This window comes from Hemiscyllium ocellatum, chromosome 4 (assembly GCF_020745735.1).
Source record: "Hemiscyllium ocellatum isolate sHemOce1 chromosome 4, sHemOce1.pat.X.cur, whole genome shotgun sequence".
In the NCBI taxonomy this organism is placed as follows: Eukaryota; Metazoa; Chordata; class Chondrichthyes; order Orectolobiformes; family Hemiscylliidae; genus Hemiscyllium; species Hemiscyllium ocellatum.
This window is the reverse complement of record NC_083404.1, coordinates 105728887-105742471: the sequence shown is the minus strand read 5'-3', so window position 1 is coordinate 105742471 and position 13585 is coordinate 105728887. Positions and strand designations below refer to the sequence as shown.

At 42.9% G+C, this 13585-nt stretch overlaps 1 protein-coding gene across 2 annotated transcripts in view; it reads right to left on the bottom strand.

The window, feature by feature from the left end:
- The window catches only part of LOC132815479 (tubulin delta chain-like), an 84192-nt gene that overhangs the window by 24150 nt on the left and 46457 nt on the right, over window positions 1-13585 (bottom strand). The window lies entirely within an intron of this gene.

The window sequence follows — 13585 nt, the reverse complement described above, 5'->3', positions numbered from 1 at the left end:
TTAAAATTTTATATTAGCATAAGCATTAGCATGAAGTAACCACTCGAAGTCAGAGAGTGGTGGTAGATGGTAAATATTCAGCCTGGAGCCCAGTTACAAGTGGAGTTCCGCAGGGATCAGTTTTGGGTCCTCTGCTGTTTGTAATTTTTATTAATGACTTGGAAGAGGAAGTCGAAGGGTGGGTCAGTAAACTTGCAGACGATACAAAGGTTGGTGGAGTTGTGGATAGTGAGGAGGGCTGTTGTCGCCTGCCAAGGGACTTAGATATGATGCAGAGCTAGGCTGAGGAGTGACAGATGGAGTTCAACCCTGTCAAGTGTGAGGTTGTCTATTTTGGAAGGACAAATAAGAATGAGGAATACAGGGTTAATGGTAGGGTTCTTAGTAAGGTGGAGGAGCAGAGGGATCTTGGGGTCTATGTTCATAGCTCTTTGAAAGTTGCCACTCAGGTGGATAGAGCTTGTAAGAAGGCCTATGGTGTATTAGCGTTCATTAGCAGAGGGATTGAATTCAAGAGTCGTGAGGTGATGCTGCAGCTGTATAGGACCTTGGTAAGGCCACATTTGGAGTACTGTATGCAGTTCTGGTCACCTCATTTTAGGAAAGATGTGGAAGCTTTGGAGAGAGTGCAGAGGAAATTTACCAGGATGTTGCCTGGAATGGAGAATAGGTCATACAAGGACAGGTTGAGAGTGCTAGGCCTTTTCTCATTGGAACAACGAAGGATGAGGGGTGACTTGATAGAGGTTTATAAGATGATCAGGGGAATAGATAGAGTAGACAGTCAGAGACTTTTTCCCCGGGTACAACAGAGTGTTACAAGGGGAGATAAATTTAAGGTGAAGGGTGGAAGGTATAGGGGAGATGTCAGGGGTAGGTTCTTTACCCAGAGAGTGGTGGGGGCATGGAATGCGTTGCCTGTGGGAGTGGCGGAGTCAGAATCATTGGTGACCTTTAAGCGGCAATTGGATAGGTACATGGATAGGTGCTTAAGCTAGGACAAATGTTCGGCACAACATCGTGGGCCTGTTCTGTACTGTATTGTTCTATGTTCTATGTTAAGGGATGGGACATTATCAAAAGCCTTCTAAAGTCCAAAACAAAATACATCTATCAGCTGCCCTTTGTCAACTCCCCTAGCTACATCCTTGAAAATGTGGACTCTTTCTGATCCTGTCACTGTTTATAAATGCTATCCTATTGAATCTTTGATAATGGACTCTAATATTTTCAGGGTGAGGGAAAATTATAATCTCAACTTCTCAAACTGTATTTGATTGTCACTCACCGTGTTTGTCCTTTCAGAGTTGTATTAATTAAATTGATGGAGATTGATAAAGGGTTAGACATAGCAGATAAAAACAGGAAATGATTGAGTGATCCAGACTGAGGGAACAAAGAAGATTAAACGTAAGAGATTTAAGGTAGAGAGCAGAAGGATTTTCTTTAGAATAAAGGGTTTGAGTCAGTAGTTTAAAAGGGAGAATATTAGTACCAAGAATAGGTTAGACTGGTTGTTGAAGGACACAGATTTTGGAAGGGAGTAATCATACAGATGAGGATTACAGCTTGTGTGGAGGAAAAACTGATTGGACCAAATAGCATTGTCCTTTTTGTAAATCTCTTGTAATTCTGGGGCCTGGCTGGGTTTATGTCCCTCAGGAAGGTTTAGCTTGCTAGCGTCCTCTCATTCCACCTACTCTCCTGAAGAACTTGAGCTTTCACTGTTGTGCATTCCCACAAATACTTTTGCAAAATTAGCAGTTGGCCAACAGTCATTGTCTGAGAGTGGGCAGTGAATGGTAGAAAGTTGTTCGACCACGTGGGCTGAGAATATGCAGACAATGCCAGGAACAGCTGTAATCAATGTGTACAGAGGATAATGACACATTCGCAGGGAACAAAGTACAAACACATTGAGAAGCCCTAGAATGTAGCTCCTAGGAGAAGTAGATCATTCCTCCCTTCAGCCTGTTCTGGCATTCAATAACAACATGGCTGATCTAGTTGTGGTTTCAACTATACTTTTGTCAGCCCCCAAAGCCCTTGACTCCCTAGTTTATCAAAAAATGATCTAAATCAGCCCTCAATAAATTCAATGATCCAGCTTCAACTGTTTCCTGGGAAAGAGAATTCCACAGACTAACCACCTCCAGAGAAAAAACATTCTCCTACTCTGTCGTATAAAGTAGATCTTCATTTTTAAACTCCACTCCCTAATATCAGCCTTCCCTATAGAGATGAAACATCCCTCCATTATCCACTCCCCTAAGCAGATAATATGTTTCAGCAAAATCACTTATTTTCCTGCTAAATCCCAACGAGAATGGGACCAACCTTTTCAACTTTTCCTTATAATACAAACCCTGCATTCCAGGAATGAGTCAAGGTAACTTTCCCTAAACTGCATCTAGCACATTTGTATCCTATTTTAACCAAGCAGGCTTAATCTGTACACGGTGCTTCAGATGTGGTCTCACCAAGGCCGTGCGGTAACCTTTGCAATCAACACCACATTACATTTGCCTTTCCTGTCACTTGCAGCTGCAAACTAACATTTTTAGCAGTATGTACCTGAACACTCAGATCCCTCTATAACCTCAGAGTTCCCTCCATTTAAATCATACACTGCTTCATTGTACTTCCTGCCAATGTGGTTACATTCACATTTTCCTACTTTATATTCCCGTTGCATATATATAGTTCTGGCCCTTGTACTTAATTCTATGGCGCCCTACTGATCACAACTTGCCGACCTGAAAGGGCCCACTTATCCTTTTTCTTGCCTCTTGGTGGCTGACCACTGTCAATGCTGATATGTTACTCCCGATTTTTGTAGTAGCCTTTGACGTGGCCCCATTTTGTAATTCCAAGGACACCACATCTACAGGTTCCCCTTTGTGCATTTTGCTGCTTACTCCCTCAGACAAATCTACATCAATCAGTTACAACTGATTCCCACTTCACAAAACCATGTTGGCTCAACTTATCCAAAATTATGATATTTCAAATATCAAGTTATAATCTCCTCAATAGTTTCTGGCAATTTTTCTACGACAGATTTTCGGCTCACACTGTCCTGTTTTCAGTCTCCACCTCCCTTAAATAAAGTTGTTATGTTTATTAAAAACTGAAAGAACTGTGGATGCCGTAAATCAGAAACAAATACAGAAGTTGCAGGAAAAGCTCAGCAGGTCTAGCAGCATCTGTGAAGAGAAATCAAAGTTAACGTTTCGGGCCCGGTGACCCTTCCTCAGAACTGTTACATTTATTATTTTCCAATTCACCTGAGACTCATCCAGAATATACTTTGAAAGACTTATCAATGCCTCTGCTAAATCTGCAGCCACTTAGTTAAAGATGCTCAGATGGAGGTCATCAGGTCAGAGTTTAGATCCAATCATTTCTCCAGTGTCTTTTCCCTGCTGATGGGATTTGAGAATTCACTGGGAGTGGGAATTCAATGAGGTGGGGAAGGAGCTGCCTTTAACTCTTGTAGTGGTTTGCAGAAGCTTGAACCAGTAAGTGTTTGAAACGCGGAACACATGGACATTTTTAAACAACCTTTTCAGGGATGTTATGACAGGTCCCTGGAGCAGGTGGGACTTAAATCCAGATTTCCTGGCTCAGAAGTAGGGACAATACTATTATGTCACAAGAGGCCTCGCAGTTATTTTAATCAACATAGAGTCATAGAGATGTACAGCATGGAAACAGGCCCTTCGGTCCAACCAGTCCATGCCGAACAGATATCCCAACCCAACCCAATCACGTCCCACCTGACAGCACCCGGCCCATAACCCTCCAAACCCTTCCTATTCATATACCCATCCAAATACCTCTTAAATGTTGCAATTGTACCAGCCTCCACCACATCCTCTGGCAGCTCATTCTATACATGTACCACCCTCTGCGTGGAAAAAGTTGCCCCTTAGGTCCCTTTTATATCTTTCCCTCTCACTCTAAACCTATGCCCTCTAGTTCTGGACTCCCCAACCCCAGGGAAAAGACTTTGCCTATTACCCTATCCATCCACTTGTCACCCCTTAGCCTCCGACACTCCAGGGAAAACAGCCCCAGCCTGTTCAGCCTCTCCCTATAGCTCAAATCCTCCAACCCTGGCAACATCCTTGTAAATCTTCTCTGAACCATTTCAAGTTTCACAACATCTTTCCAATAGGAAGGAGCCAGAATTGCATGCAAGATTCCAACAGTGGCCTAACCAATGTCCTGTACAGCCACAACATGACCTCCCAACTCCTGTACTCAATACTGTGACCAATAAAAGAAAGCATACCAAACACCTTCTTCACTATCCTATCTATCTGTGACTCCACTTTCAAGGAGCTATGAACCTGCACTCCAAGGTCTCTTTGTTCAGCAACACTCCCTACCTTACCACTAAGTGTATACGTCCTGCTAAGATTTGCTTTCCCAAAATGCAGCACCTCACGTTTATCTGAATTAAACTCCATCTCAGCCCATTGGCCCATCTGGCAAAGATCCTGTTATAATCTGAGGTAACCCTCTTCGCTGTCCACTACACCTCCAATTTTGGTGTCATCTGCAAACTTACTAACCATACCTCTTATTCTCATATCCAAATCATTTATGTAAATGACAAAAAGTAGAGGACCCAGCACCGATCCTTGTGGCACTCCACTGGTCACAGGCCTCCAGTCTGAAAAACAACCCTCCACCACCACCCTCTGTCTTCCACCTTTGCGCCAGTTCTGTATCCAAGTGGCTAGTTCTCCCTGTATTCCGTGAGATCTAACCTTGTTAATCAGTCTCCCATGGGGAACCTTGTCGAACACCTTACTGAAGTCCATATAGATCACATCTATAGCTCTGCCCTCATCAGTCCTTTTTGTTATTCTTCAAAAATCTTAATTAAGTTTGTCAGACATGATTTCCCACGCACAAAGCCATGTTGATTAATCTAATCAGTCCTTGCCTTTCCAGATACATGTACATCCTGTCCCTCAGGATTCCCTCCAACAATTTGCCCACCACCCACGTCAGGCTAACTGGTCTATAGTTCCCTGGCTTGTCCTTACCACCCTTCTTAAACGGTAGCACCACGTTAGCCAACCTACAGTCTTCCAGCACCTCACCTGTGACTTTCGATGATACAAATATCTCAGCAAGAGGCCCAGCAATCACTTCTTAGCTTCCCACAGAGTTCTCCGGTACACCTGATCAGATCCTGGGCATTTATCAACCTTTATGCATTTCGAGACATCCAGCACTTCCTCCTCTGTAATATGGACATTTTGGAAAGTGTCACCATCTATTTCCCTACAGTCTATATCTTCCATATCCTTTTCCACAGTAAATGCTGATGCAAAATACTCATTTAGTATCTCTCCCATTTTCTGCGGCTCCACGCAAAGGCCACCTTGCTGATCTTTGAGGGGCCCTATTCTCTCCCTAGTCACCCTTTTGTGCTTATAATGCATTTGTAAAAACCCTTTGGATTCTCCTTAATTCTATCTGCCAAAACTATCTCATGTCCCCTTTTTGCCCTCCTGACTTCCCTCTTACGTATACTCCTACTGCCTTTATACTCTTCTAAGGATTCACTCAATCTATCCTGACTATACCATACATATGCTCCTTCTTTTTCTTAACCAAACCCTCAATTTCTTTAGTCATCCAGCATTCCCTATACCCACCAGCCTTCCCTTTCACCCTGACAGGAATATACTTGCTCTGAATTCTCATTATTTCATTTCTGAAGGCTTCCCATTTTCCAGCCGTCCCTTTACCTGCAAACGTCTGCCCCGAATCAGCTTTCGAAAGTTCTTGCCTAACACCGTCAAAATTGGCCTTTCTCCAATTTAGAACTTCAACTTTTAGATCTGGTCCATCCTTTTATAACACTATTTTAAATGTAATAGAATTATGGTTACTAGCCCCAAAGTGCTCCCCTACTGACACCTCAGTCACCTGCCCTGCCTTATTTCCCAAGAGTAGGTCAAGTTTTGCACCTTCTCTAGTAGGTACATCCACATACTGAATCAAGAAACGTTCTCATACGCACTTAACAAATTCCTCTCCACCTAAACCTTTAACACTACGGACATGATGAGGAACGTGTCACCAATACTTTATTGGAATAATAATGTGGAGGTTGGTTTGTTCATTTGGCTGGACAGTGGTTCAATTCCCATTACTGAGGTTACTGTGAAGGGCTCTCCATCTCAACCACTCCCATCACCCTGGGGTGATTCTAAGGTTAAACTATCTTCAGTCAATTTCTCTCTAATGAGAGAGCAGCCCTAAGATCTGATAAGACTATGGTGACTTCACCTTTACTAGGAATAATAATTTAAACATCTTAACTGGTTAAAAAGACTAAATAAACCAAGCCGATTAATTATATCCAATTTCAATTAATTAAAGGTATTAATTAATTGAAATTGAAATTAATTAATGGAGACAGCAGTACGAGGGGTGTGCTGCATCTGAAACATTTGGGAGTTTGTGGGATGTTTGGTGATTGGTAACTGCATCTGCAATAAGTGTTAGCAACTAAGGAACTTTGTCTCAAACATACCGGTTCAGACTTGGTGATAAGCATGGGAGGTGGAATGTTACCTCACACCCTCACATAATCACACCCATTAGATTAGACAGTGGCTTTAGACCCGGTTAGTGATCAGGAACCAGTGGATGTGATGGAAAGGAGAACTCAGATGAATGGTGGTTGAAAGATGCTATAAAATAACCGCTGGGGAAGACCATTCAGCCCTCTAAGTCTGTTCCAGCATTCAATGGGATCCTGGATGATCTGACTGTGGCCTTAACTCCACTTTGCTGCCTTTCTCCCATAACCTTGTAGATAGCACTTACGCATATTTGGAAAAGTGTGGCCTAACTTGGGACAGTCAGCATGGCTTTGTGCAGGGTAGGTCATGCCCTACTAACTTGCCTGAATTTTTCGAGGAGGTGACGAAGGTGATCAATGTGCGTAGAGCAGTGGATGTTGTCGACATAGGTGTTAATAAGGCTTTGGACAAGGTCTCTCATAGTAGGTCATGGATTCAGAATTGGCTTGCCAATTCAAAAAGGCAGAGGGTAGTGGTGGAAGGTTGTTTTTTAGTCTGGGGATCTGTGTCTAGTGTTGTCCCACAGGGATCTATAGAGGTATACAGCACGGAAACAGACACCTTGGTCCAACTCATCTATGCCGACCAGATATCCTGTACAAATCTAGTCCCATTTGCCAGCATTTGGCCCATATCCATCCAAACCCTTCCTATTCATACACCCATCCAGATGTCTTTTAAATGTTGCAATTGTACCAGCCTCCACCACTTCCTCTGGCAGCTCACTGCATACATGCACCACCATCTGCATGAAAAAGTTGCTCCTTAGGCCACTTTTAAATCTTTCCCATTTCACCTTAAACTTATGTCCTCTAGTTCTGGACTCCCCAACCTAGGGGAAAGTCCTTGGCTATTTATCCTATCCATGCCTCTCATGATTTTATAAACCTCTAAAAGGTCACCCCGCAGCCTCCGATGCTCCAGGAAAAAAACCCCAGCCTATTCAACCTCTCTCTATAGCTCAAACCCTCCAACCCTGGCAACGTCCTTGTAAATCTTTTCTGAACCCTTTCAAGTTTCACAACATTCTTCCTATAAGAGGGAGACCAGAATTGCACACAATATTCTAAAAGTGGCCTAAACAATGTCCTGGATAGCCGCAACATGACCTCCTAACTCTTATACTCAATGCCCTGACCAATAAAGGTAAGCATATCAAAGTTTATCTGGGACTCCACTTACAAGGAACTATGAACCTGCACTCCAAGGTCCCTTTGTTCAGCAACTAACCCCAAACCTAACCATTAAGTGTATAAATGTAGCATCTCACATTTATCTAAATTATCCATCTGCCATTCCTTGGCCCCTTGGCCCATCTTATGAAGATCCTTTTGTACTCTGACCTAACCTTCTTCATTGTCCACTACACCTCCAATTTTAGTGTCATCTGCAAACTTACTAACCACAACTCCTGTTCACATCCAAATTGTTTATATAAATGATGAAAAGCAGTGGACTCAGCAACAATCCTTTAGCACACTGTTGGTCTCAGGCCTCCAGTCTGAAAAGCAACCCTCCACCACTACCCTCTGTCTTCTACCCTTGAGCCAGTTCTGTATCCAAATACCTCGTTCTCCCTGTATTCCATGAGATCTAACCTTGCTAATCAGTCTACCACAAGGAACCTTGTCAAATGCCTTACCGAAGTCCATATGGATCACATTCACCACTCTGCACTCATCAATCCTCTTCATTACTACTGGGACCACTGCTGCTTGTGAGATATATAAATGGCTTAGATAAAAATGCAGATGGGTGGGTTAGTATGTTTGAAGATGATACAAAGATCAGTGGAATTGTGGATAATGTAGAAGGTTGTCAAAGGTTACAGCGGGATACAGCTCAATGGCGGCATGGTGGCACAGTGGTGTGGGTGGCACAGTGGTTAGCACTGCTGTCTCACAGCGCCAGAGACCTAGGTTCAATTCCTGCCTCAGGCGACTCCTGTGTGGAGTTTGCACATTCTCCCCGTGTCTGCGTGAGTTTCCTTCGGGTTCTCCAGTTTCCTCCCACAATCCAAAAACATGCAGGTTAGGTGAATTGGCCATGCTACATTGCCCGTAGTGTTAGGTGAAGAGGTAAATGTTGGGTCTGGGTGGGTGGCGGGTCGGTGTGGACTTGTTGGGCCGAAGGGCCTGTTTCCACACTGTAAGTAATCTAATCTAATCTAATATGGGCAGAGAAATGGCAGAAGGATCTTGGGTTCCAGTCCCTGAAAGTGGCCACGCAAGTAGATAGGGGAGGTAGAGAAGGTGTACGATATGCTTGTCTCTACTGGTCGAGGAATTGATTACAAGAATCATGTTGCAGCTTTGTAAGACTTTGGTGAGGCCGCACGTAGAATATTTCATTCAATTCTGGTCATCACATTACAGGAGGTTAGTGGAGGCTTTGGAGATGGTGCAGAAGAATTCAGGATGCTGCGTGGATTAGTGGGTATGACATGGGCTGGTTTCTCTGGAGCAGTGGAGGCTGAGGGGAGACTTGATAGAAGTTTATAAAATTATAAGTAGCATAAGGGTTAATGGTCAGAATCTTTTTCCCAAACCGCAAATGTCTGAAACTAGGGGGCATGCATTTAAGATGAGAGGGGGAAAGTTCAAGGGAGATGTGAGGGGAAGTTTTTTTTTGACACAGAGAGTGGTACAAGTGTAGGACACACTGCCAGGAGTGGTGGTGGAGTCAGATATGATAGGCGTGTTTAAGAGACTTTTAGATAAGCACATGAACATGTAAGGAATGGAGAGATATGGACTAAGGGCAGGTCGAAGATTGTGGGCCGAAGGGCCTGTTCCTGTGCTGCATAGTTCTATGTTCCATCAAACATGTGTCTGACACAGCCTTGAATATATTCAATGAATATATTCATTGTTCTCTGAGAAGCTGAAACCCATTCACCTCTACATGTGTGACTGAATCATCTATGTTGCTAATCATGCTTCATGTGTTCTGTTATACTGTCTCTAATTTTAACTTCTGACTATTATTCCTAATGCGGCATCAGTCATTAAGTAGGTGATCTGCCTGTATTGCTGTGCCTCGGTACACATGACAATGAATTCAATTCACTCATGCACTTTCTGCCATAACCTTATAGATTATTTTTCCAAATTGCTATTATGCACTCCAGCTTTTCACTTCAGACATTTAAATTTTGTTTTATCTGACCCAGCTCTCTCATTAACTTGATGCTCTATCTACTGTCACATTGGCAGAGGCCTCTCCTCTGATGTTAAATCTGTACAATGTCAGGATGGGGCAGGAGGTCCTTACTAGACCACGTCAGGACCTCACCTGGCAATGGTGCTACTCCCCCACTGCTTTTACAGTCACGGTTCTGGTCAGCAGTGGCAAGCTGCTAAAGCAAGGCACCTTATTGCACCACTCCTGCCTGCTTACTAACCTACAGCCTGTCAATGTACACAAAGCCAGTTATGGAAGTGTAAGGAACGTATTCGTTGAGGTAAGTTGAGGGTTAGATGTTAAAAATACAATGTTATATAACCAATGTAGTTTTAAAAAAGACTTTGATTTAGATAGTACCTTTCACAATAGGTCATCCTAAAGAGCTTTACAGGCAATTATACATATTTGAAGCATTGTCACTGTTGTGAAGTAAAAAATGTGTTGCCAATTTGCACACAGCAAGCTCCAACAAATAGTAATGCAATAATATCTGTCTTTGTTAACTTTGACTGAGTGATAAATATTGACCAAAACCCTGGTGATGATTTCCCTGTTCTTCTTGAAATTTTTTTTTGGGCACTAACAGAATGAAGGTATTATAGGTACAAACAAGGACTGCAGATGCTGGAAACCAGAGTCTAGATTAGAGTGGTGCTGGAAAAGCACAGCAGTTCAGGCAGCATCTGAGGAGCAGCAAAATCAACAGTTCGGGCAAAAACCCTCCATCAGGAATACAGACAGAGTGCCTGCAGGGTGGAGAGATAAATGAGAGGAGGGTGGGGGTGTGGAGAAAGTAGCATGGAGTACAATAGGTTAATGGGGGTGGGGATGGAGGCGATAGGTCAGGGAGGAGGGTGGGGGAAGGTAGAAAAGAGTACAATGGGTGAATGGAGGTGGGGATGAAGGTAATACGTCAGGGAGGAGAGTGGAAAGGAAGATAAGCAGGTAGGACAAGTCATGGGGACAATGCTGAGCTGGAAGTTTGGAACTGGGGTGAGGTGGGGGAAGGGGAAATGAGGAAACTGATGAAGTCCACATTGATGCCCTGGAGTTGAAGTGTTCCAAGGCAGAAGATGAGGCGTTCTTCCTCCAGGCATCGGGTGGTGAGGGAGCGGCGGTGAAGGAGGCCCAGGACCTCCACGTCCTCGGTTGAGTGGGAGGGTGAGTTGAAATGTTGGGTCACAGGGCGGTGTGGTTGATTGGTGCAGTTGTCCCAGAGATGTTCCCTAAAGCGCTCTGCTAGGAGGCGTCCAGTCTCCCCAACGTAGAGGAGACCGCATCGGGAGCAACGGATACAATAAATAATATTGGTGGATGTGCAGGTAAAACTTTTGATGAATGTGGAATGCTCCTTTGGGGCCTTGGATGGAGGTGAGGGAGGAGGTGTGGGCGCAGGTTTTGCAATTCCTGCAGTGGCAGGGGAAGGTGCCAGGACAGGAGGATGGGTTATTGGAGGGCGTGGACCAACATTTCAATATTGGGGGGTAGGGTACACATTGTTAATTCTAGCTCAGTAGTATTTTTGCATTTTCTTTTTCCTACCTGAGTCAAGGGTGGGGCACTGGTTGGGAGAGGTTATGATGGGCTTTTGGAAAGGAAGTGGTGTCCCCTGTGAACAAGAGGGAAAATCTCCATTTAACTACTTTTTTTTAATTTCGAAATAGTTTTTTATTATATTGATCTGAGTGTATTAAAGAGCCTTTATTTTTGTGAATTTTATATGCTGTATGCTCAGGATGTTTTGGATAGGGTTACTTCTCCCGAGGGGTCTCAGACTTGCCCGGTGATTATGGTTAATCAGTCGATTAAATGGTGCGCCTGGAATGTCACGGGGAGTAACTCACCAATCAAAAGGAAGAAAATATTATCAAACCTCAAGAAAGAAACGGTTGATATCGCTCTCCTCCAGGAGACACACTTATTGGATAAAGAACACCTGAAATTACGACAGGGAAGAGATTATTTTCCATTCTCTCTTTCTGTGCAAGGAAAAATATTTTGGTAAACTGGATAGCTGAGGGCTCCCCTGGACTTTCAAATTGGCACAGATTAATTATGGAATATATTCCCCTTGACTTCCTTACAAATATGGTGCACCAAAAAAAACGAATTATTCCATAAAATATGGCAGCCCTTCTTGAATTACACAAATACAGATATTTCAGTCATCCTAACAAGGGCTCTTATTTAATTGAGAGGGTGAACCTGGCTGGTCCGGGGCCCCTTGGAAGAGGAATCCCACACAAATATGGGTTTTGTTATGGTCTGATGTTAACACATTCCGAGCATGTATCTCACTGCTCAATTTTTGTGTTATCCATTGTTTTTTTCTCTCTTGAATAATGTAAGAGATTTAATCAGACGCTCTGGTTAGTTATAGGTTGGATGAGTAGTTAGTTGAGTTTTGTTTTTTTTTCTCTCGGTATTTCTTTATTTCTGTTTGATAGATTTTGGTTATTATTTATTTAAGATTTAATTGTATATCAATGTTTACACTTGTTTTTTTTAGTTTTCTTTTGTAAACGTGTAAAAACATTTTAAATTTTCGATAAAAATATCTATTAAAAAGTGTTCATCAACACATTATTACCTCGGAGTCATGGGAAATAAAATTAATTTGGATTCTAAAATCTTGTTCAAGGATTTTAACTGAATGTCAGCTCCACAGAAATAAAATGGAAAACAAAATTCAATGTTTCCTGCAAACTAACAGAATGTATGGAGATTGTCCATACGTTCTATTCCGCAGAGCTGAAACTGGTTTAATTCTCCCAATCTTTCTCAAACAGTACTTACCATAGGAATAGTTGGGTAAACTATAGCCAATTCACAGTGAACTTGGTTCTCAAAAGATTAGTCATGATGTTGAGGAGATTAAAACAGGAACTTGCCGCTAATCCCTGTGTGAAAATTACCCGTTACTCTGAGAATTACATCAGTCATCCAGATGGGCCAATGAGCTGAGGAGCGGCAGATGGAGTTTAATTTAGATAAAAGCGAGGTGCTGCATTTTTGGAAAGCAAATCTTAGCAGGTCTTATACACTTAATGCTAAAGTCCTAGGGAGTGTTGCTGAATAAAGAGACTTTGGAGTGCAGGTTCGAGGCTCCTTGAAAGTAGAGTCGCAGAAAGATAGGATAGTGAAGAAGGTGTTTGGTTTGCTTTCCCTTATTGGTCAGAGCACTGAGTATAGGAGTTTGAAGGTCATGTTGCGGCAGTACAGGATGTTGGTTCAACCACTTTTGGAATATTGCGTGCAAGTCTGGTCTCTTTCCTATCGGAAGGATGTTGTGAAATTTGAAGGGTTCAGAAAATATTTCCAAGAATGTTGCCAGGGTTGGAGGATTTGAGCTATAGGGAGAGGCTGAATAGGCTGGGGCTGTTTCCCCTGGAGTGTCAGAGGCTGAGAGGTGACCTAATGGAGGTTTATAAAATCATGAGGGGCATGGATAGGATAAATAGACAAAGTCTTTTCCCTGGGGTGGCATAGGTTTAGGGTGAGAAGGGTAAGATAAAAAAGGGACCTAAGGGACAATTTGTTCTCCTAGAGGGTGGTACATGTGTGGAATGAGCTGCCAGAGGAAGTGATGGAGGCAGGTACAAATTGCAACATTTAAAAGGCATCTGGATGGGTATATGAATAGGAAGAGTTTAGAGGGATATGAGCCAACTGCTGGCAAGTGAAACTAGATTAGGTTGGGATATCTGGTCGGCATGGATGAGTTGCTGTATACTTCTATGATTCTACGACTCAAAATTGCAGATCAAAAACAGGATTTACTTGTT